The 20,971-nt window shown below is 46.2% G+C and overlaps 1 protein-coding gene across 8 annotated transcripts in view; it reads right to left on the bottom strand.

The window, feature by feature from the left end:
• The window catches only part of HIPK2 (homeodomain interacting protein kinase 2), a 144,973-nt gene that overhangs the window by 78,672 nt on the left and 45,330 nt on the right, over window positions 1–20,971 (bottom strand). The window lies entirely within an intron of this gene.

Raw genomic sequence — 20,971 nt, 5'->3', positions numbered from 1 at the left:
ACTTCAGTATCATGGAGAGTCACAGAGGTATTCTTCTCCCACCCAGGCTGTTCCTGCAGGTTTTCTCCCAGCAAAGGATAACCTAAAAAGTCACCTGACAACCTGCAAAATCATGTGAGAGTTTGGTTTGGTTTTTTTTAAAGAATGTATTCAGTCTCTTTTAAATTTAGCTTGTTTTCAAACTCTTTCTTGCAGTAACACTGAGGTCTAGAAATGTCTCCCCTGTTTTTTTAAGTCAAAAAACAGATTCTCACAGGTAGGGAGGATGTAAAAAAAAAAACCAAACAAAAAAACCCAAAAGCTTTGCAAAATTTGAAGAAAACATAAGGAACTAACGATGCTGGGTGCATCTATGCCAGGGTTTCAGCTGGGCCCTTTCAAGGCAAACCTCCCAGTTGCTCCCACTTGTTCTGTGCTCACATTAGAGAGTGGTCTCAGAGTGCATGAACAGGCATTCGCCCACTGAACCAGACCTAGTCCAAAACAGCCACCCCCCAAAATGCCCCCAATATGGCTGTCAGGTCCTTGGCACCAACTGATTTACTCTACAGACCAGCTCCCACCAGGCTACGCTGCTTGCTGGGGCACACAGAGCCACCGTCTCCTGGGCTCCTGCATGGGTAGCTTGTTCTCTGCTGTCATCCACTGGGAGTCATCTTATGGTTCGCATCTCCGTGCCCATGCCCGGAACAGCGCAAGTTTCATTGTGCATCCCTTTACGTGGGAGGACAAAAGCACGGACGGGCCTGATTCATCACATGACTCTTTGTTAAGCCCATTAAAGCGGTAAGAAAATTAACTGAAAGGGTTAATACACATCTGCAACATGCTATCCTGGTTATGACATTTACCTTCCCCGCCACAAGCAAGTTACCCGGTCTCTTCTCTAGAGTAAAGATAAATGTCAGAGATCAACAATCATGTATTATAAATATACAATGCATATTTTTTTTTCTCCTGCTGTTTTGAAGCACTGAAACTGCTTTAGATGACAAGCATGAAATATTTAGAAACCGTTGGAATAGGATGTTCTGAATCCTCCTAAACTTTTAATAACTTGCAAATCACGCTGTCACCCACAGGACAGCACCAGGAAGGTGCCTGTGCCAAGCAGCAACAGCCAAAAACCAGCTCCACTTTCGCTGCACCGAGCAGGTACCATTTCCCACAAAGCAGGTGTGGTGGCTGTTGGGTGTCACTTTGTTATACCCGGACAGTGGGGTATTAAATGCAAAAGAAAATTTGCGGCATAATTATCTGAATTCAGTAAAATCTTACGGGGAGCTCTCGGTTCAAACGCGTTAACTTCTCACCGTCCGGAGAAGCACACACAGCCCGCACAGGCAGGATCTGCTTTACAGTAGGCACACATGTGCTAGATAGCTGTTGTTTACTAGGTCATGTTGATTTTGCTTTCAGCTATGTTTTCTTAGGCACCCACGTCTCTTCATGTAGGAGTGCCTTAGAAATTACAAAATATTACTCCCACTCAACACACACTCGTGTATGTATACATTGGGTTTGTGTGTACATAGCTATAGAGATGCCCACCATAAACAAACATTTGCATCCATCAGCTTTCATAAAAACAAAGGTATTTTTCCATCCCTTCACAGGAAAGTACCGCACTCGAAGCGAGGAAGAGCTACAGCCTCACCGCTTTCATCCATCCCCCTCATCCCAGCAGCACTTTGGGATCCCAAGTCCTCCATGCCTCACTTCCAAAGGGACCACGCTCAGCAGAGCCCTGTCGGCCACCTCTCTCCTGGGGCAGATGGAGGAGCAAAAGGGGGTCCTGCCCTGCTGAAAGCCCTTCCCTGCAATGCAACTCGCTTGCAACTCAGCATTTCCCCACAGAGGGGCCTCCAAATGCACGGATAATTTCGCTCTTCTTCCCTGCCTCTGAAGCATCCCTTCTGCTAGCTGTGGAAAAGCCCAGTTTCTTGGAAAGCAGCAGATTCTTGCTTAAGATAGGAATTCCTGTTAAGGAAGCTGATCCTGATCAAGCCCTCCCCTTCTGCCCCGACCTCCACCCCGATTTAGGAAATTCACCTTCCTGGAAATGCATTGGCTATAAAAACAGCCCTAAGAATAGCTTGTGATATTTTTCCCTTTACTACATAAACTTTCTGCTTGCCGAAATCATCCCAACGAAAGCCACCGCAGAATACAAACCGGGGAAAGCGGCGCTTCGCTGGAGAAGCGGCGCGGGTGGCAGCAGGCGATCCTCACGCAGACCATCAGCACATGCCTCGGCATGGAGCTACCTTGCGTGTGGATGTGCGAGACCGTAATACAACCTATCCTAAGGATCCATCCCCTTCCCCGCCACCCCTTGTGCTCGCTACCCTTCCCCCTCCGCGCTCCCCCCCTCACTGTCACCCCAGGTTTGTTTCATTTTGTAAGCAATGGCTTACAGGAGCCACTTGGCGGAAGTTATTAACGCCGCTTTGGTATGGGGAAAATCTCATTAACGTCAGCAAAAGCAGGAAGAGTTCTGAAAAGCTCCCAGCTAATTTGCTTTCTTTTAATTTTCTTGCAATTACAGTAAGCAGTGTAGCGCTCTCCCAATAAATGAGTCTTTAGCATTGTGGCAGCAGTCTTCTCCCCGAATCAATTCTCGCTCAGACTTTTAACCCTTCGCTAGATTGCCGAAGAGGAGAAGTGACACTTGCGTGGTGCACCTTCCCAGAACAAACGGAGTTCAGACATTTCCAGTAATTTATCCACATGGTGGAAAATCCCTGTTTTGGTTGTGTGGGTTTTTTTTAAACTTTTGCTTTGCAGTCATCACAGCAGTACCAAGCTGGTGCTTCCCACATCCTTTACATGGTACAAATTCAGTTTCTCTTACAGTAAACACAGTTCCTAAAGGCTGCAATCCAGTTCTTTTCTGAAAAGAGGTTCAGTGTAGCATATCCCATACACTGACTGATTTTTAAAACTCGCTGTGTGATCTATTTTCCCTTACTGCTTTGGAAAGTTGAAGAGCAACAATTCTATTTCAGACTGCAGCTTATTAGTTTTACTCCACTGTAAACAAATAAAATGAAAATTTAAAAAAAGGAAGAAAAGGAAGAATGTTGAAGAATGTTTAAGCATACAGTCTGGAGGGTAGTAAGGGGTCAGAGTTTTGGTTTGCTTTGTTTAAAAAAAAAGGGGGGGGGAGCAAAAATTGTCCTCTATATAAAGTAAAATTGTATTGATTTTTCAACCACCAAAATGTTACAAAAAAGCCCAACACCAAAATTTCATAGTGGCAGCTTTTCAATTAGAATGGAAAAAAGGTTGGGTTTTTTCTTCTAAAAATTTGGAGAAGTGGAATTGTGGAGGGAAATCATGTTCTGATTAGCCCTAAATGAGATCACTTATCCACATCAAAACAAGTCAGGGAAGTCCAAATACCATTATTATTTGATGGCTCTTTCAAGTTAATACTTTTTTTTTTTTTTTTAATTCTCAGCTGTGGATTCATCTAAGAACGTTAGCTTTCCGTTTTAATTAAGTTTCTAATTGTCAAGGCTCCAACCCAAATCTTTACAGCATCAACCCTAAAATCTAAAAAAATCCCAACCCAAAATAAAGAAAGATCTGTTGTTATTTTTCTCCCTGCAGTTTGACCAACGTTTTTCACCCATTCCTGGGGCAGCATGCAGGGGAAGCAGGGACAGCAGAAGCCCCTGGGAGGGAGCAGAACTCCTGCTTGGACATTTGGAACTCCCTGCCCAGGTCCCACCGAACACTGAGAAGGTCCAGCCCTCCCAGCAAAGCACACTGCTGACACCGGAGTGGAGAGAAGGGCTGGATCAAAGCAGCGTGAGAAGTTTCCTGCCTTCACAGTTAACAGAGGCCTCTCCACAAAAAAATTACCTACCTGTCCTGGGGACTTCATAAAGCAAGAGAAAAAAGCCTGACACATGCTACAGTACACTGATTTTTTTTTTTTGCAGAGCTCTAATGAGCACACCAGAACATATGAAAAAAACATTGTATTGATTAAAAATTGTATTACATGTGGAAATTAGGTGGTTAATGAACTGGTGTTTGACTGGACCCTTTGCTGAACACATTTAAGTCAAGGGAAGCTTCTTGCACTGATTTGCAAGTTGCAGAAAACCCCACTGCTGCCAACATTTGAAAATAATTAAGTAGGACCTTTGCTGTCTGTGGAAAGAAAAGAAGCCAATAAAGACACATTTTTAGCTTCTTTTAAAGGATATTTGATGATCACAAGCTTCTTGCATGGATAAAACTGTGTCTGCACAATGAAAAAGGGCGTCCACCGGTACATACATACATGCACCAAGCCCTGTGCCGAGAAATGATTCCTGCATCATTTATAGCTGCTCTACATACTTCATAATGCATGCATGGATAAGCTATACCAAATGCAGGATACTGAAACTCTTATTTGTCCAGGCCAGTCACAATCACGTAATTAACTGATGGCCATAAAGAAATCCTTACTCAAACCAGGGACAACAGAAGCAGGTTATTTTCCTGTTTGCTAGAAACATGCCCATCCCATTTACAAGTGAAATCCAGGGGCAACGGGGATTTTCAGCACTGAGAAATCAAGAAATCTGAAGTAGGTCGGGAAAAGCAAACTCAGAGGATTTAACTGGAAAGTCATGCACCAAATCCAGGGTTGGCACCCCAGCAGAAGTCACTGTCAGGAACCAAATGCCAGCTCATGTTTTCCTCTTGGCTATGGAGATACGAAACCATTGTAAACACAACTATTCCTTTCCACTCATTAGTACTCCATCCTCAGAGCTGACAGCATTTCAAAATGAACTCTGTTTAGCCACAGAAACGTAGGGCACCAAACAGGCACATTTTCTGGTGGTGCAGTCATTGGAGGAAAGGTCCCTTCTTGCCACCCCTTCCCTCTCAGGACTTACAGGTCCTCAGCCGATAGGAGCAGTAGAAAACCCCTTCTGTCGCACGGCTAGAAATTTCTGCTCTCATGCAAAACACCGGGCTTGCTGTGCTCCTAACAAAGCCGTGTTCAAAACAAGCGTTGGCATGTGCATTTATGTGAAATGACTGAATGGCCCCCGCAGGCTGGTAAAAGGTTCTGGAGTCTTTCACATACAACTTAAGTCATCGGTTTGAGCCCGACCCATCTCAGTGGTGTCTGAAACTGGCTGCAGCTGAAGACTGCTGGTGTCCCATCTAATAGAGTTGGTAGTATCGCTCTAAGTCCTGGAGGACACATATACAAGCTGTTTGGGGTACTTTGTACAGAGAGATCAAGACTTGGAAAGGAATTAATTTTGAAATTCCTTTTCGTGTATGCTGTTTTTCCCACCAACACAACCTGCGATGGTAGCTGGTAGGCTCTTCAAGCAGATACAAGGCTTTTCATGGATCGTGATACACCCTCCACAGCTAAGTTTTAATTGAAAATATCCTCCATGTTACCATTTCATACAGTCCTGCAAACCATCTACCACAGCCTCATGAACCAGGGCTTACAGATGACGCTGATGTCTCCAAGATAACATGCTGGAAGAGTCCATTCCTCCCGCACTACACAATAAAATCCTGCTAATGTTAAAACTGAAGAGCATCCCTGAAAAAGTAATTAAAAAAACCCCACCAAACCCAAAACACAAAACCCCAACACCACCCATCTGTAATGTGCCCTTCCCTTCATCTCCCAAGGCCATGACCAATTCTGCCAGTCAAGTTTCCCACGACAGCTCAATGTTAGTAAACTCATTCCTCCACAAAAAATAAACATGGATACATAAATTCCCCATCCCATTTGTTTGTGTACAAACGCTTAGCTTGAACGAAGCAAAACCACATCCCTGCTGCTATAGCTCCCTCTGAAACTCATTTCTGAGAGCAAAGGTCTCCGACCAGGCCACAGCAGGACTGCCCCGCAAGACAGGGCAAACCGAATTGTAAAGTCACATCGAACTAAGGCACGGTTCAGATTAAACCTCATTTTATTGGGATCTTCAAACCTCCTACTGGCACTCAAATCGGTCTGGTTTTAGCCCATTTTTACAGCCTCACCCTGACCACCTTAAAAACCTTATTAACCTGATGAAAAGTGCTCCCTGGCACTTTCTAAACAGTACCAAGCTGCTCATCAGCCCTTACCAAAATGACAGAGAAATAAAGAGTGATCCTCCCTGGGTGAGTTACAGGCTTTGCCCCTGCCTCGCTGAGGCGGCAAACCCTGCTGGCTCACTCCCGTTCACACAGCTCTGCACATGCTCAATAACACCATTGATTTTGTTTGTGCAGGCAGAGAGAATCCAATTTTTAAAAGCCACATTGATTCCCACCCATTAAAAACAGAGCAAGCTGCAGTATTTCCTAAATGGATAGAAAAAGACTGAGGTCAGGGTGGAGGGGTGGGAATAATGTCATTACCCCGAGCTTGTTCTGAAGGACTGAGAATTACAAAAACAGATAATAAAATAGTAACCGTTTGACTTTACGTTATTTGTCGTAGTTTCTAAATTACAAAAATAGCAATTTGACAACAAGGGAGTGCCCAGGCGCAGAGTCAAGGGATGCACAACGGAAGGCATCCAAGAGCATGTAGCTGTGATTAGTTGCATTTGGAGCATGAAGACGTGCACGCATCGAGAGAGGGCACAGACACAGGAACTGAGAGAGAAGCTCTGCAAGTATCTGTGAGGGTCCTGTCTGCTTTTCAGTTCTTTGTTTTAGCACATTAAACAAACAGAGCCATCGCACAGGTCACTGAGGACCTTCCTTCTGCAACTGTGGCCCCAGCTGCACTGCACACAAAAACTATTATTATTCTCTAATGGCTGCACCTTTTGGACAATGATTCAGTGTTTGGGGTTTTTTTTTCCTCCTTTTGTGCAGTGCCACTTAGTCTTTCGCTTCATTTTATGTTTTATTCGCACACTCTTGAAATCTTCATGTAGTGACTAAAAATTCATGAGGAAGCCTTAAGTAGGAGCCCCCGCTCCCCCCCTTTTTCTAACCGTAGTGAGCAGCTAAGTAGGTACTGGGCATATATCAGTGCTGCTGCAGCGCGGGGCTGGGAGAAGCTGCGGGTGGGGATGGAGATGGTGCTGCAGCCCCCGGGGTGCTTCCTCATCCCGGATCTAGAACCACGAGCTACAGACAGTGCCCACATAGGGCACCGCGGCTCATGGGTGCCCAGCAAACATATCCCAGAGCACAGACAGCCCACGCTCGACGTGGCTGGTGGCTCTGCTTCAGCTCAACGCTGTGCACCACCCGATCACGAGCCTGCCCGCGCGTTGCAGAGCAGTCACTCATCTCTTCAACTTCAGTCCGACGATGTGAACAGGCAAGTGCTTGCTAGCATTAGTGAGGCTTTCATAATTGGTCCCAGCTGGTTAGTTGTAACATGCCTTGTTGTTGAGCAACTACCTACTAACGCTGTCAGACATCCCCTGGTTGCATAAGGAGGGTTAGTATCATTATTAATTACGGGCTGCCACCAGCCTGTGTCGCATTCTGCAGATAAGAAAGCCTTTAAGCTCCTGGTCAGTCAAGGCCTCATTGGAAAAATCTCATGCCAGCTTCAAGGAAAGCAAGCTCAGACCATAGCCACAGCAGCCTCTTGCTCTTTCTACTACACTATGGCTCCTGCAGTGCCCCAGTCCTCTCTCCCCTCTGGGTGCCACAGGGTCCGCTGCTAAGCCAGCCCTCCTGCCACCGCACCAGCCAGCATGCAGAAACCGTGGCTCACCAGAGAGGTGCATGTGTGTGCACATGCATATGTGCAACAAGGGCACAGCAGATATTTCAAAGCATCATGAAGAAACGTACCCCAGTAGCCGGGCCATGCCACCAATGAAAACCATGACAGCGGCAAATACGATAGTGCGGCATGGCTTCAAGCATAACCTAAAAGCTATGCAAGGCAACACGGTATCGAGCAAATGCACTGCTCCTGGTGTGGAAGGGAAACGCGCAACAATTTGGATCTTTCTCAGGAGGCAAAAGCATGGGGAAATATAATGGAAGTAGCTATTTTGCAAGCTGCTTGAGAATACCAATGGCTTTTATGACTTAAAGTTTGCAACCATTCCCACTCCTCTAGCCCTCACTCACCATTCAATTTGAACTGTGTGATACAGAAAGTGAGGGGCATTTTCTGCAGGAAAAACAAGCAGCGTCCCCTTCTTTCTGCCCTGTCATTGGGCTGCCATGACATCCCCCTCACAAAACTAAGGGCTATAGTTATATTCTGCACACGGCATTCTTACAGGACTTAAAACACCATTTTGAAGGCAGTAATCAGATCCTGCAGCCCCAGGCTAAGGTAAAAGCTGTGAGTGTGTCTAGGAGCTAGAGCTCCAGGGTTGCTCAAAAGCACAGACCTTGAACTGAAAATGAGTCTCTTCAAATCCCACATACCACCACACCGCAGAATTGGGCTGACAGGAGTGGTCCACATGGCTGTATCGGCTGTCTAGAGCAACTCTGGCCTTTGCCATCCTCATCTTTCATCTGAACCAACCTCTCATGCTCTGGGTTTGCTCCTTCTTCTCTCTCTCCAACTTCTACTTTGGCTGCCCTTCAGAATCTGAGAAGGGCATCAAGGCTGCTAGGAAAATGCCCTGACAACTTACAGGTGGGACAGACACTGCTGCACTTCTCGAGCTGCTGAGGAGAAGCGCCTGGTGATTCTTCACCTCTCTCTGATGAGGAGGCTGAAGGCTTGGGCTTGTTCAAGGTCCATGCAACAGGACACTCCCCACCAAAGTGGGGGGCATCAACTGTGTCCCGACGCTCAGCTGCCAAATGCTGCAGATGATTGATCCTTTTTTTAAGATGTGAGCTATCTCCCCATGCATGCCCAATGCCTCCGATAACCACACAGGAACAGCAAACGCACTGCAACGCTTCATACCCGTTACCACCATTCCTCATTTTAGTGTAGCAATTCAACACATGCTATAATGTTACCCATGCCTCTGGAAGCCAAGAGGGCCATTCACATAAGTTTAAGCTTAGTTTCTTTTGCTAGCTGTTAGGTACTGATGCCGGAAGGTAGTTCTCTAAATCCAACATAAATGTTTAAAGTTTATTCCCAGAAGATTTATGTAGACATAAATATACAGATTAAAAACAAGCAAGACTTTTGGGGTCTTTTTATTACCTTCTAAAGTAGCCAGGCACATGGATATTTTATCCCTCTTTTGTATCTGCTTTCTTCCAACTGCATAGTTCAGAGACTTCATACAGATCAGAGGCAAAGTTCAGACTAGCACTGACAATTTCATTTAAAAAAAAAAAAGAGAGAGAGAATTGTGTTTTCTTATGTTCTCTGCTCTTTTATTGCTATTTTCAAAATGAAGAACAGACCCTATCAAAGTGCTAAAGGCTGAAAACATAACTCTAAATGATACAGGAAACCCAACTTTGTGCCAATCCATTTTTATCATCTCTTTGTGGCCATAACAAAGCTGAGAACAAGAGCTAAACAATAGAGAAAAAAAGAATAATTTCAACATAATTTTTTTGCTGAAAGTAACATCAGTGACAATAACAAGAATCCATTCAAAAGACAGAATGTTATCTTCCAACACAGTTAACATGCCTTTCTTTCTCTTGCTCATTATATATCTTACCCATCAAGCTGTATTTTGGCCTCACTTACAAAGGAATACGTTTGGAGCTGCCACATCTCCATAGGCATATCGGCATTGCTAAGTAGAACCCAGCCCGTGCTACCTTTCCCTTCCCTGGTCCCTCACGCACCTGCCAAGAGGAGATAGGCTATCAAATGAGGCTCCAGAAAAGCATTTCCAGAAACAACATGGCTATCTTCTGCTTTTGCTCATGCAACCCTCCAGAATCCAGTCCACTAATTTAAGTTGCTAACAACAGCAGAAGCTGTATTTTTAACAACTACAGGGATGAGATCGCTTAGGTATGCTTTTTTTTTTGATACAGGCCTTCAACATTACTTGCTTTTACCTGCTGAAATCAACTAGCAGTATTTCATCATTAACTTTTTAGCATAGTAATCAGGATATTTGGCTAGCCTCAGCTGAACCTGTTTACCTTTTAGATTTCATCTGTCCCTCTTAATATTGTGAGCATCAAAGAAATACTCTATTTTCCTCTTGGACGATTATTCTCTGTTTGCAGTCTCCCACTGGCAAGTAAAACACTCTTAAACAAAATAAATTGAAACTTTTTAAGGCATCAGATACTCCTTCCACCCCACCACCCTGGACTTTCTTTTGAGTGCACAGCTCTGCATGGAAGCAACTAGTTGAAACACGAATTCTTACCATGCTGGATCCAAAAAGGCCATCAGTTTTCCTTCTGTACGCCAGCTGTCACATTAACGTGCGTGCTAGCCCTCATGGTCATGTGTACCATTATACTCTCTATTACCCTTTTGTTTAAGGGCCTCAACCTCAAAAATCTTTGTGCATTAGGTGCTGTAAACACAGCCCTGCTTCAGAAAACATGGCATCTGAGGAGAACAGCATAAGGTAAACAGCGACAGACACCTACAGCTAGACTGGAGTGTATGGGTAGAAAACACGGTGTTGCTCAGCAGTATTACCACAAGTGATCTAATCGTACGATCTGCAGTTAGAACACAACTCATTACAGTACTGCTCCTCCTGTTGTCAAGTTAACTGAAACATTGCTAGCTTTTTCTTGTCTGCCTTCACGTGAGCACGAGCATCAGCTGCTGGAACAGACAATTCTCCTTCTCCTCTAAAGGCTTCGGCTGGTGAGCTTCCTGGGCTTGGGGGCTGCACAAGTCACCAGAGTTATCTGAAAACTGTCCCAAGCCTCCCGCAAAGATATAAATTCAGTAATGACACTACAAAACAAAACTTTTGGTACTTTTCATGTCTCATCAGGCTCGGGGTACTGTGCTTGTCCTTGAGAACTTCTGCTTCAAACAAGCCAGGAATAGCAGTGGTTGGCAAATAGAAAAATAACAACAAAGAGTTAACTCTTTGAACCATAGAGTTTTTGATTCAGAGTCCCTTCAGTTAGATTCAGGCCAAATCCCACACATCTACCCCACATCCGCCCCTGAGCGGGAGCCTTTGGAGACAAACAGTAGGTTTGGTAGCAGGTAGAAGTCTGCTACTCCCTGGCTAATGCAAACCAGCAGATGCAGGGACAGAGGGGACAGAACCTGAAAGTGCACCCAAGCACCCATCCCATGCAGTCATAGCAAAATAAAGGCAAAATCTGTCAGCACAAAATAAATCATGTTTGTGCAAGTAAAACAATGGCTGTGATTGCTTCTGTCCTTCAGTAAGTAGAAGACAGAGGTCAAGCTGCTACTCAGGGACTCACACATTACTTTCCAGCCCATTGCAGGAGAAGCACACTGTCCTGTGTGGAAATCAGCTATCTCTGGTTTTGAAGTCTCCTGATAGCAAGAAGGGTGAAATCTCACATTCTTTCCTCCCACATCTTTCCTTATATGGGGAACAGCAACTTCCAGGTAGCAGTTGCCTCTAAGAGGATTTCTCCTCTGCCCTTCCCCTCCCCCAGTTCCCAGAGCCACTTCCCTTCTATTCAAAATTTCTCACAGTATATAGATGCATGCCTCTCTTCTGTCCCTTTTTTTTTTTCCTTGTAAAGCACCACAGAATAACCATTGTATGACCTGGCCTAAAGTAAAAGGCAAAGGACATTTCCTTGACCTTCCTCCTTAAACAGGTAACAGCTGTGGCTCTAACTCAGCTTAAGTCAGGCCACAAGATTAGTGGTTTTCAAGCAAGGTAACCACTCTCAACTGCTTCAGAGTTGCTCCTTTTCCGCAGGGTGACCTGGAGAAGGAGGCAGCTACTGAGCTTCCACCTTTACATTAGCTTACGCTAATTTGAAGCATCAGTGCAGCAAGTGGCTTGAGAAGTTAAGATAGAAACTTTGGGGACTGAAATCACAGCATTCAGGGGTCTGAAGCTGGGGAATGTATAACCCTATACTAATTGTAGCATCTTCAGGTAATTTCTCTCTTCTGGTAATGACTCATTCGTTCATAAACCAACGTCAGCCACTTTTCTAACCTCATTGCCAATAAGCAGCAGAGCAGAAACACTTTCCAATCAGAAAATGCTCTTTAGTGTAATACAGCTTTTCAGTCCCACTGTGCTGGGGCCTAAAACTTGCGAACCTAATGAATGCACAGACATACGCAGTAAGCTGCCTCCATGTTACACTTAAATCTCTTGCCTGCAGTGAGCAAATGTACAGGGGGAGGCAAAAACCTGATAGGATTTAAATACGTGGTACTTGAGCAAAGCATCCCTGAAATCCTGTGCAAACTGTGTTGCTAATGCTGCTTTTTCATATTCAGAAGTGTGGATGATGAATCTCGCTACTTGTAATTCTTCTTATTTTCACACTTGGAGCACCAGACTCATGCCAACAGCCCCTCACCTCGTTCTGCTTCTCAGCAGCCACCACTGCCATTAGCCAGCTACTGCCCTGACCCAAAAAAGTGTTGAAATAAGTGGAGAGGGACACGGAAAACCACACTCCAGTGTGTGACTGCAGTGCCTTCTCCTTCACCGACCACCTTTTGCTGGAGTTATGTCCATGGGTTACCACACTGCTGTTCCTATGAGCAGCTGCTGCTGCTCTGTCATCGGAGCTGAAAAAAAAGAGCACCTTTTCCCCTGCTCCGTTTCCTTTGCACTTGGCGAGGAAGTGACTTGAGTGGGAGGAGAGAAAGGAGAGCAAACACAAAACCACAGAAGTAAGCAACTAGGAGCAGAGACCAAACTTTATGCCTCTTATATACATGCAAACAGCGGACTCTGATTGCAGTTGGCCCCTGTTCTAGCCCCGCTAATTGTACCGTCACTCACACATATTGCTGCAGAAGCAACTGCTTGTCACCGTACTGAGCTAGGTTATTTCCCAGACCGTGCTCTGAGCACAGGTATCTTTACCAAAAGACAGTATGTCTTTTATGTACCAAAGAGATGGAGTCTCAAGCTCTACAGCCAATAGCTGCAATAGGAGGGTTTTGATTTCTCTTAGGTAAATAGCTCTTTTTAAGTTAAACAAGCTAGCCATTTGTAGCTGTTTCAGACCTGCCCTGGTACAGTAAATACGAGAGTGACCTTGATTTTTCACATCATTGCACCAGGCTGCGGCCTTAAAGGGACTTACTGTCCTTATAAAGCTTGAGAGAAGATAAATAGACAGCAGGAAATCCTGTGACAGACTTGTTTTGGTGATGGTGTGAGAGAGATGGCAGCTAGAGAAAAAAGAAAACAGCAAAAAAACCCTAAACACAAGAACACCTGTGGCCAACCTGCAAGTGGGGAGACTGGGACTTCCAAGCCTCTCACTGATCCTCCCAGCATTACCAAAGTGACTCTGGCAGCGAGTGTAGATAAGGTAGGGATTAGTTTAGGATTCAGCACTGGGTTTAAAAAGAATAGAAGTTCATGGATGTTTACGTCAGGAGTACACAGATGACTTCAGGTAGCAGTACAGACAGGTAATGGAGTGTATTTGCATGCTGCCTCCTCTCTGCAAGCTCTCTGAAAGCACACGGGAACTCCAGCTCATTTGAAGCATGTTTCCAAAGCAGAAAGTGTTGCTTTCAGGGGGGGTCAGCCCCAGGCCTGGGACTGTGTGGCACTGGGTGGTGTGAACGCCCACAGAGGGAAGGTGTGCTTAAAAGGGAAAGCTATGGAGTAAGAGGGGGTGGAGAAGAAGAGGAGCACTGTTCTCCAAAATCATGTCACTCTGGAGCTGATGGGGAGAAGAGTGAGGTGAGCTGCCCCAGCATGGGCAGGACACCTGTGTCAGAGCTGGTGGTCAACCACTGAGCCCTGGTCAGCAGCCCTGCCACCGTGGCTCTGCTCCTGCTCCCTGCCTGCCACCACTGCTCTGCTCCTGCTCCCTGCCTGCCACCACTGCTCTGCTCCTGCTCCTGCTCCCTGCCTGCACAGCACTGCCCAGGCCACAGGCAGCACCACTGAGGGTGAATGGGGCTGCCTGCAATCCAGAGGGCTGCCTTTCCCTCTACGGGGATCACTGACACGCTTAAAAGCTGCAGCAGCCTTGGGAAAATGCTCTTTTTTTAGAAGCAAATTTGCATTTACCTTCTTTCCCCTGTGTTTTGCTTGCTCTTTTGCACAACCGCCATTTTCCTAAAAGAGGGATCGTTGTTTAGCCGTTCACCTGCTCCCAGTGCTTATCCCCTCACCTGAGGCCATCATCCTGCTGCTTGCACTGGTCGCACTGGCAATCCTAATCCCTTTCCACATCTAAAGGGAGATTGTAACTTCAGGTGGGGAAGAGAAATGGCTGGAAATTAGGAACTCCTAAGAAACAAACACTCTTTTTCATGCAAGTATCTCCAACAGTGAAAACAAGGGAAAAGCAATGTGGGAACAACAGGGTATGGTTAACAGGTGGCCCAAAGCCCAGACTTCAGGGTGCTGTTAGGGTCTCTGGTTGTTCGAACAATTAATGGTGCATGTGGCAGCCAAAAATCTTTTTATTTAATTTGTTGTTGTTGTTGTTAATCTGTGCTTAGTGGGACTTTGCCAACCAGTTCCCTGTGGGGTTTTACCTCATTGGACTATGCAGAGGTTTTGCAACTCCAGCTGACTGGTGTGGACCAGAGCCTCTCACCCATGGGGTGGCACCAGCTGATGGAAAACCAGTGCTCCCGACCCTGGTATCTGCCTCTGGCTGCCTTTCACGTACTTGTCTCTGATCTACAACACTCCTAACGGACTGAGCCCTGCCTGCGGGCACACAGGTTCCTTCCTTTCCAGCCACCAAGACAAAACTGAGATCTGCAGAAGGAATAATTACTGTCAGTACCTGTCTTTGCTGTATAGGAGCTGTTTTCAGAGCAGGGAGAGGGGACAGAAGGGACTGGCTCAGCACTCCATTGAGATATTTGATTTTCTACCACTCAGACATGGATGAGCCAAAAGGAAGAAGCAGAAGACTCCTCCCCCTCCTCGGGCTATCGACAACTTCTCTTTGCCAGGGAAAGCCTCCCTGTCAGGTTCCTTGCAAACAGCCCTTTGTTTCAAATATTCTTGGGCCTGGAGGCACATAACTGGGCATATTTTATACACTTGGTTAATAAATAAACAAAGCCCTCCTGTGACAGCCTTTCTGACTCTGCACAGGGATGTAGGGCTCCTCTCAGAGCGAGGCCAGCATCACGTGCTGGAGCTGGGCAGGGAGATGCTACAGCATCACAGGGAAAGGGGCAAATCGCTAACTTTGATAAGATAAAGGAGGAGCTGGCATGTCTGCTCAGAGTAAAATAAAAGACACCTAAGGAGATGGTAAGAAGGTTTCAGTAGAGAAAACCCTAGGGAGACTCTGGTCTGAAGAGATTGTTTAGGCTGAAATACAGGCTTTTCTGTTTTAGATTAGACCCCAGAAAGGGAGTTATTTTGGAATATACAGTGTGTATCTTCTGTTGGATGCACCACAGGCACAATGCCGGTTACCATCCCTGCTCCGGGGAAATTTATGCACAAAGGAACTTGGCGAAGAACTACCTTTGCTTGAGTTTTGTAAAAATCAAAAACTAACCTGGCCTGACTATCACACAGATGGGACAAAGCCAAAAGCTTTCAGCTGAACGGCTGTTCCCTTCCAAGATTTGGTGGTCTGGACACAATGAAACTGAGATTCAATTAATCCTGGTGTTGGTTCTGCAAAAAAGAATTCTGCTGAATTTTGGTTCTGAAAAAAACAACTCCAAACTCCAAATGTCCTTGGGGAAGAAATTAAGAACTGCTTAAAATAGTATAGCTTGAAGTCTGCTTTCCTCTGCAAAGTCTTCTACAATGTATGCCTGTTCTGCAAGCCTGTAGTCCTACCAGGCGTGATCATCACTAAGTGAAACCGAGCTTAAACTTCAGCAATGAACTTGGTGGTTCCGCTCCAGTCCCCAGAAGAAACATTCCTCCTCAAACCATCTAGCTATCCTGCTCTTTACCTTTGAGAGGCAGAGTCAGTAAAGCAGTGAATGTTGCAGGTAGGACTGAAACAGACTGGCAGAGCAATGAAGCTCCCACAGCTGCAAAAGCAGTCAAGTCTGAGATAGAGATGTTTTTGCAAGTCCGGAATGGCAGAAGATGTTGAAATGTAAGTGCACTAACACTGTTATACAAGGACATAACAGATGCCAATTCACTGAGTAAACTAACAAGCACAGCCTATCCCTGCTGCCATTACTACTGCCTCATTTAAAGGGCAGTTTTGGCCAGAATGACGCGTGCTCTGAGTCACACAATGGGGAAGAGGTCGAGACGCTGCTCGGGAATCTACCTTGCTTTGGCTCCCTGTCAGCACAGCTAGAGGACTGATACCTGTCATGGCACAATGTTCACGGGTGCCAGTTTAGCCCCCCGCATGCCTCAGGACCCACGCCCACCCAGCTAAGCATGTACAGCCGGTTAGAAAACACACCTGCACACGGCCTCCCTATATACTCCGAATGGGCAGCTGACAACACGCGCGTAGGTCTTCATGCCTGCATATTTTCCTTCACTGTCTGAATCTAGACTGATAAACACCTCTTCAAACTGATACTCAGCTTCATTCTCTGTTATCCAAACATTTCATCAAAGGCCACTTACCTACTAAGCACACATCTCAACCCATGGCCAGACACGCCACATACCAAAGCCTTTTGAAAACAAGGCACCAAAACTACATTTATCCCTTAATAGTGCAGGGGTGACAGCCATTATTTTATATCTGCAATATTTTGCAAATTCTAAAAGACTTAAACTTCGTAAGGTGATTATGCCATTAATTAGTGAAACGTGCTCATCCCTGGGGTGCAACACAGCAGCTGTTTCAGCTGAGCCGCAAAGGAAAGCCAAGGGGGCACGGTAGCTCAGTGGTAGTGCCCCCAGGAGAAGCCCTCCTGCTCTGAGCGTCCCAGCGCTGCCACCCCATGCTAGGGAACCGCTCTGGTTCCTGCAAGGGAGGACCGCAGCTCTACCCACCACCCCAACCACCCCCTCTCCCAGAGGGTACTCTCCCCTTTTCCACCTCGGTGCATGAATGTGGGCTCTAACGGAGGGAGCATCTGTTGCAGCCTGAGCCCTGCATTTCTCAGGGTGTGGGTTTTCCCAGGAAGCTGTTCATACGTGGATTATCAACCCAGAAGGGATCTCTCTGGTCATTCATCCCTCTGACCTTCTGCAAAATGGAGATCACAAAGCCTACCTCAATGATCTCCCCTTCAAACTGCAGCACAAAATAGAAAAAGAAAAAATAAAATCCCATGAAGATACCCCGTGACGCAGCAGCTGTCGCGGCTTTCTGATCGGTTGCTCTGTGAACAGGGCTTCATTTCTAGCCTAAGCGTGTCTGGCTAAAACTGCCAGCTGCAAAGCCCCGCTCCTGCACGGCGAGCTGGGCAGAGCAGTTCTCCATCAGCTGCTTTGGTTCCTCACACAGGCACCTCCAGACCATGGCTGCGTCACCACATACCTCCACAAAGGGTCACCGATCAGGCCTGGGCCGACTCAGCTAGTGATAAGTGACAAGACAAAGGACTACAGTGACCGGGGGGCAGGCTGGGACCACTGTCCCAAACAAGGGAGAACGTTTGGATGGCCACCAGCCAGGTCCTACACACTCAGGCTAAGGATGCTACATTAAACGCTTTGCACCACAGTGAGTTTCGTACCACAGGCTGAAGATGGATGGGAGGAAGGAGGCTGATCCTCTTCACAGCACTCCCCCTTTTAGATGACAACTCTGACCACAGTACTGACAAAATCTCTGACTTGGCTGGAGCAGCAGCGCAAGGAACGGCCGACGAAACCAGGACGGGGCGGGAGAGCCCCTGCGCAGCCCGGCACCGCTGGTGGGGAGCGATGCGAGTGCGACAGCGCCAGAGCTGCGCGGCCATGGGGGCCAGAGCAGATAACAACGTGCTGGTGCAGGCCTGGCGGGTGAGAGGACCCTACCCCTGGTTCCCAGTCTGCTCTGGGGTCGTTCCCCTTTAGTAAAGGACTCAGGGTCTTAAGCTCTCGCAACAGCCATGATGCCCTTTGTCATTTCGGTGCGGAGCCAGTGGCAGGGCCCGAGGTGTGCCCTGTCCTCACACCCCGCCAGGCTCTGGCTGGTGCTCATGCCCTTTACCAGAGGCGCAGGCCTGGGGCAGGCACCGGGGATGCGACGGTGCTGCCCTCCCAGAGGGGAACTCTTGGCGGCAAGGGGTAGTTCCTGCAAGGCCCACTGTCGCCTGGCGTGTCCTGCCTCTCTCGGGCCCCTCTACAGTCAGGAGTGAGGGAGAAAAATCTCTGGATTTTTCCAGATCCAGATGCAAAATCTCCAGATCCTTCCAGAGATTGGCTTAGGCTGATGGAAACATCCCTGGTGGGACAGAGAGGTCCTGATGTTGGGGCACCCAGCGAGGGCCCCCGAGCTGCACCAGCAGCGCAATAGCAAGTCCGTTCCTCTCACAAGAAACTGGGCCGAGGGATCCCGTTCATCTTCGGGCCACCTGACATGGCAGCAACGGCAAATTGCTCACGTAAAGTCTGCAAGCAGCCCTGGGACTGTCTTAGGTTATGCTGGGCTATGCAGATATGGGCCAAGAAAGAGCATGGAGTTTATTTAAAGACACTTCTGTCTTCCACCTCCGGGAGAAGAAAATAGGCCTATCATTTATAGGAAGAGGAAAGGCCTTATATTGCTCTGAGAATGAGCAGGATCCCACACAACTTTCCTCACTTGAAAGAATTTGGCCGTTACATTCTTGAGAGTAGTATTAAACAAAAAAAAAAAAAAAAAAAAGAGGGAAAAGAAAAAGCAAGTTGTTAATAAAATATGGGGACGACCTGGGAATTTGCTCCCAAAAGCCCATAATAAAAAACCTCCAGCTGAGAACCAACCTCTTACATTATATTCCCCAGCACTCTGCCTCATCTTTCCTTAAATGCATGGGGCACAGGGCTTCTGTCACTTCTTTGGCATGCCTGCTTAGAGTCTGAGAGGTTTTACTTCGAGGAAGCTTTTCCTTCACGTTCAGCTTAAATGTGCCATTTCTTGAAGTCATCCCCTTGTCTTTTATACTCTAGCAAGCAAAACAAGTGTAAATTAAATGGAAGACACATGAAATCTTTACAAAGCCCTGTGTTTCCCCTAGCATGAAAGTTCCTTCTCTTTGGAGTGGAATGGGTCTTTACTCTGTGCTGTATTTTTCCCCATCAGAAAATGAAGAAGAATATAAATTTTCCTCATGACTTGAATTTAGCTTCATCAGCAGCCCCCTGCTGATGTAATTCAACCCAAGGAGATTTTTCTTTTTCTTATTTTTTTTCCCAGTGAGCTGCTGCCCCTTTTCCCCTCCTCCCATCAATTCAGGCATGGAAAACAAGGGAGGAATTAGACAGACAGAACTTATTATCTAACAAGCTGCAACTTCAGACTGGGCAGGAATAACATTTAAAATATAAAAAGCAAATTTTATCAAGCCTTTACTTCCCCAGAGACTGCCACAAAAATATTCCTTGTTTGTCGCTGAGAATGAACCATTTTTCTCTTTCATTTCTGCTTTCTGTCACATATTTCATTTTGGCTGCCCCTTCTGTCTTTCAGCTAGGGACCTAGGCTGCTAATGCAGAATCACAGATAACTCAACAACAAAATGCCTGTATTATCTTTTTTTTTCCTTCTAGTCTGCCAGGTAATTGCAACCCTAAAAGCTTTTGCATATTTACCACAGAAACATGTCTCTCTTGGAGGATGGGACTGTCATCAGGTAGAATATTTCATTTTATAAGCCTCTTCTGAGGTATAAACTAGGGTTGGGGATTTTTTTCTAGCCTCCTTCAGAGCAAAGGACAAGCAGATAAAAATCAGCTGCTGCGGTGCTACACTGTCAAAGTTCCTGTTCCTGTGAAAATTAACTCTTCCCAAGCTCAGAGCTCAGGTAAGCTTTGCCACTGTGATGTTTATGAAGTAGGAAAAGGGTCTGCTATCAACTCGTGTTGTTTCTTTGTCCCCAGTCCTCCCCATGTATAAGACAGATTTCTTTCCTATTTACAAACAGAGCAACTACCCTGCTTTTCTGTAACCCATCTGATGAGCTGTGGATGCTGCCAGGACTGATTTTCATTAAATCAGTCATCAAGAAGGATCACATTTTCCCTCTTCTCCCGTTTCACAGAATTACAACAACAAAAACATGGCCTGAACATTTTGAAATTCAGCTGTCATCTAAAGGCTGACTGGTACCAAAGAGAGGGTCTGAGGAGAACATCTCCAGAGAGACTTTGTGTGTTGGAGTCAAGACGGGGGAGAGGATGACCTTCCAGGGGTTATGAAAAGAGGATCCTTTGCTGAAACTGCTGAAGAGGGATATAGCTGGTTCACACATTTCGCTTCAGGCACGCCTACACAGAGGTTAGAACTCCATCCTAGCACATAGCATACCTGTAGTTAAAAGCACCGTGAGTGGGAATCAACTGTCCATGACAGGTCCTCAGTCCAACGCCAAATTACTGACAACATTCATTCATCCCTACCAACAGCTTCCCACATGGAGAAAGGTGTTTCCAGCCTGGCCAGGCTGCCCGCTCACCTGGAGTAGAGCCGACAGGAGCCAGCCAGAATACTCCCATTGACTCTAGCAAGCTCCACAGCCTGTGTCAAAACTACTTGACAAAGCATCTTCTGCATCCGTACAGTTTTCCTGTGGGCCAACCTTATTCTTGTGAAGTCCCTGGTTTCATATATGAATAAAGACTGGAAGACACAGCTGAAATAAGATTGATTGTTTAGGTTAAGGTCTTTCTGAAACCAAGAACCTACTTGCATTGACTTGGAAAGGAAATGTGGACTCTCCAGATGCATCCCCTCTTCTGGAAACAGTCCCAGAGAGAACAAAGTACTGACAGAGGTGAAAGGCTTTCTAAATTGTAACTGGCAAACACTGTTTTTACAACATTTTATGGTTATTTACAAATTTACAATGGTTTTCAATGCA

The sequence above is a fragment of the Ciconia boyciana genome, chromosome 1, assembly GCF_034638445.1.
Source record: "Ciconia boyciana chromosome 1, ASM3463844v1, whole genome shotgun sequence".
In the NCBI taxonomy this organism is placed as follows: domain Eukaryota; kingdom Metazoa; phylum Chordata; class Aves; order Ciconiiformes; family Ciconiidae; genus Ciconia; species Ciconia boyciana.
This window is presented reverse-complemented; position numbering and strand designations above follow the sequence as displayed.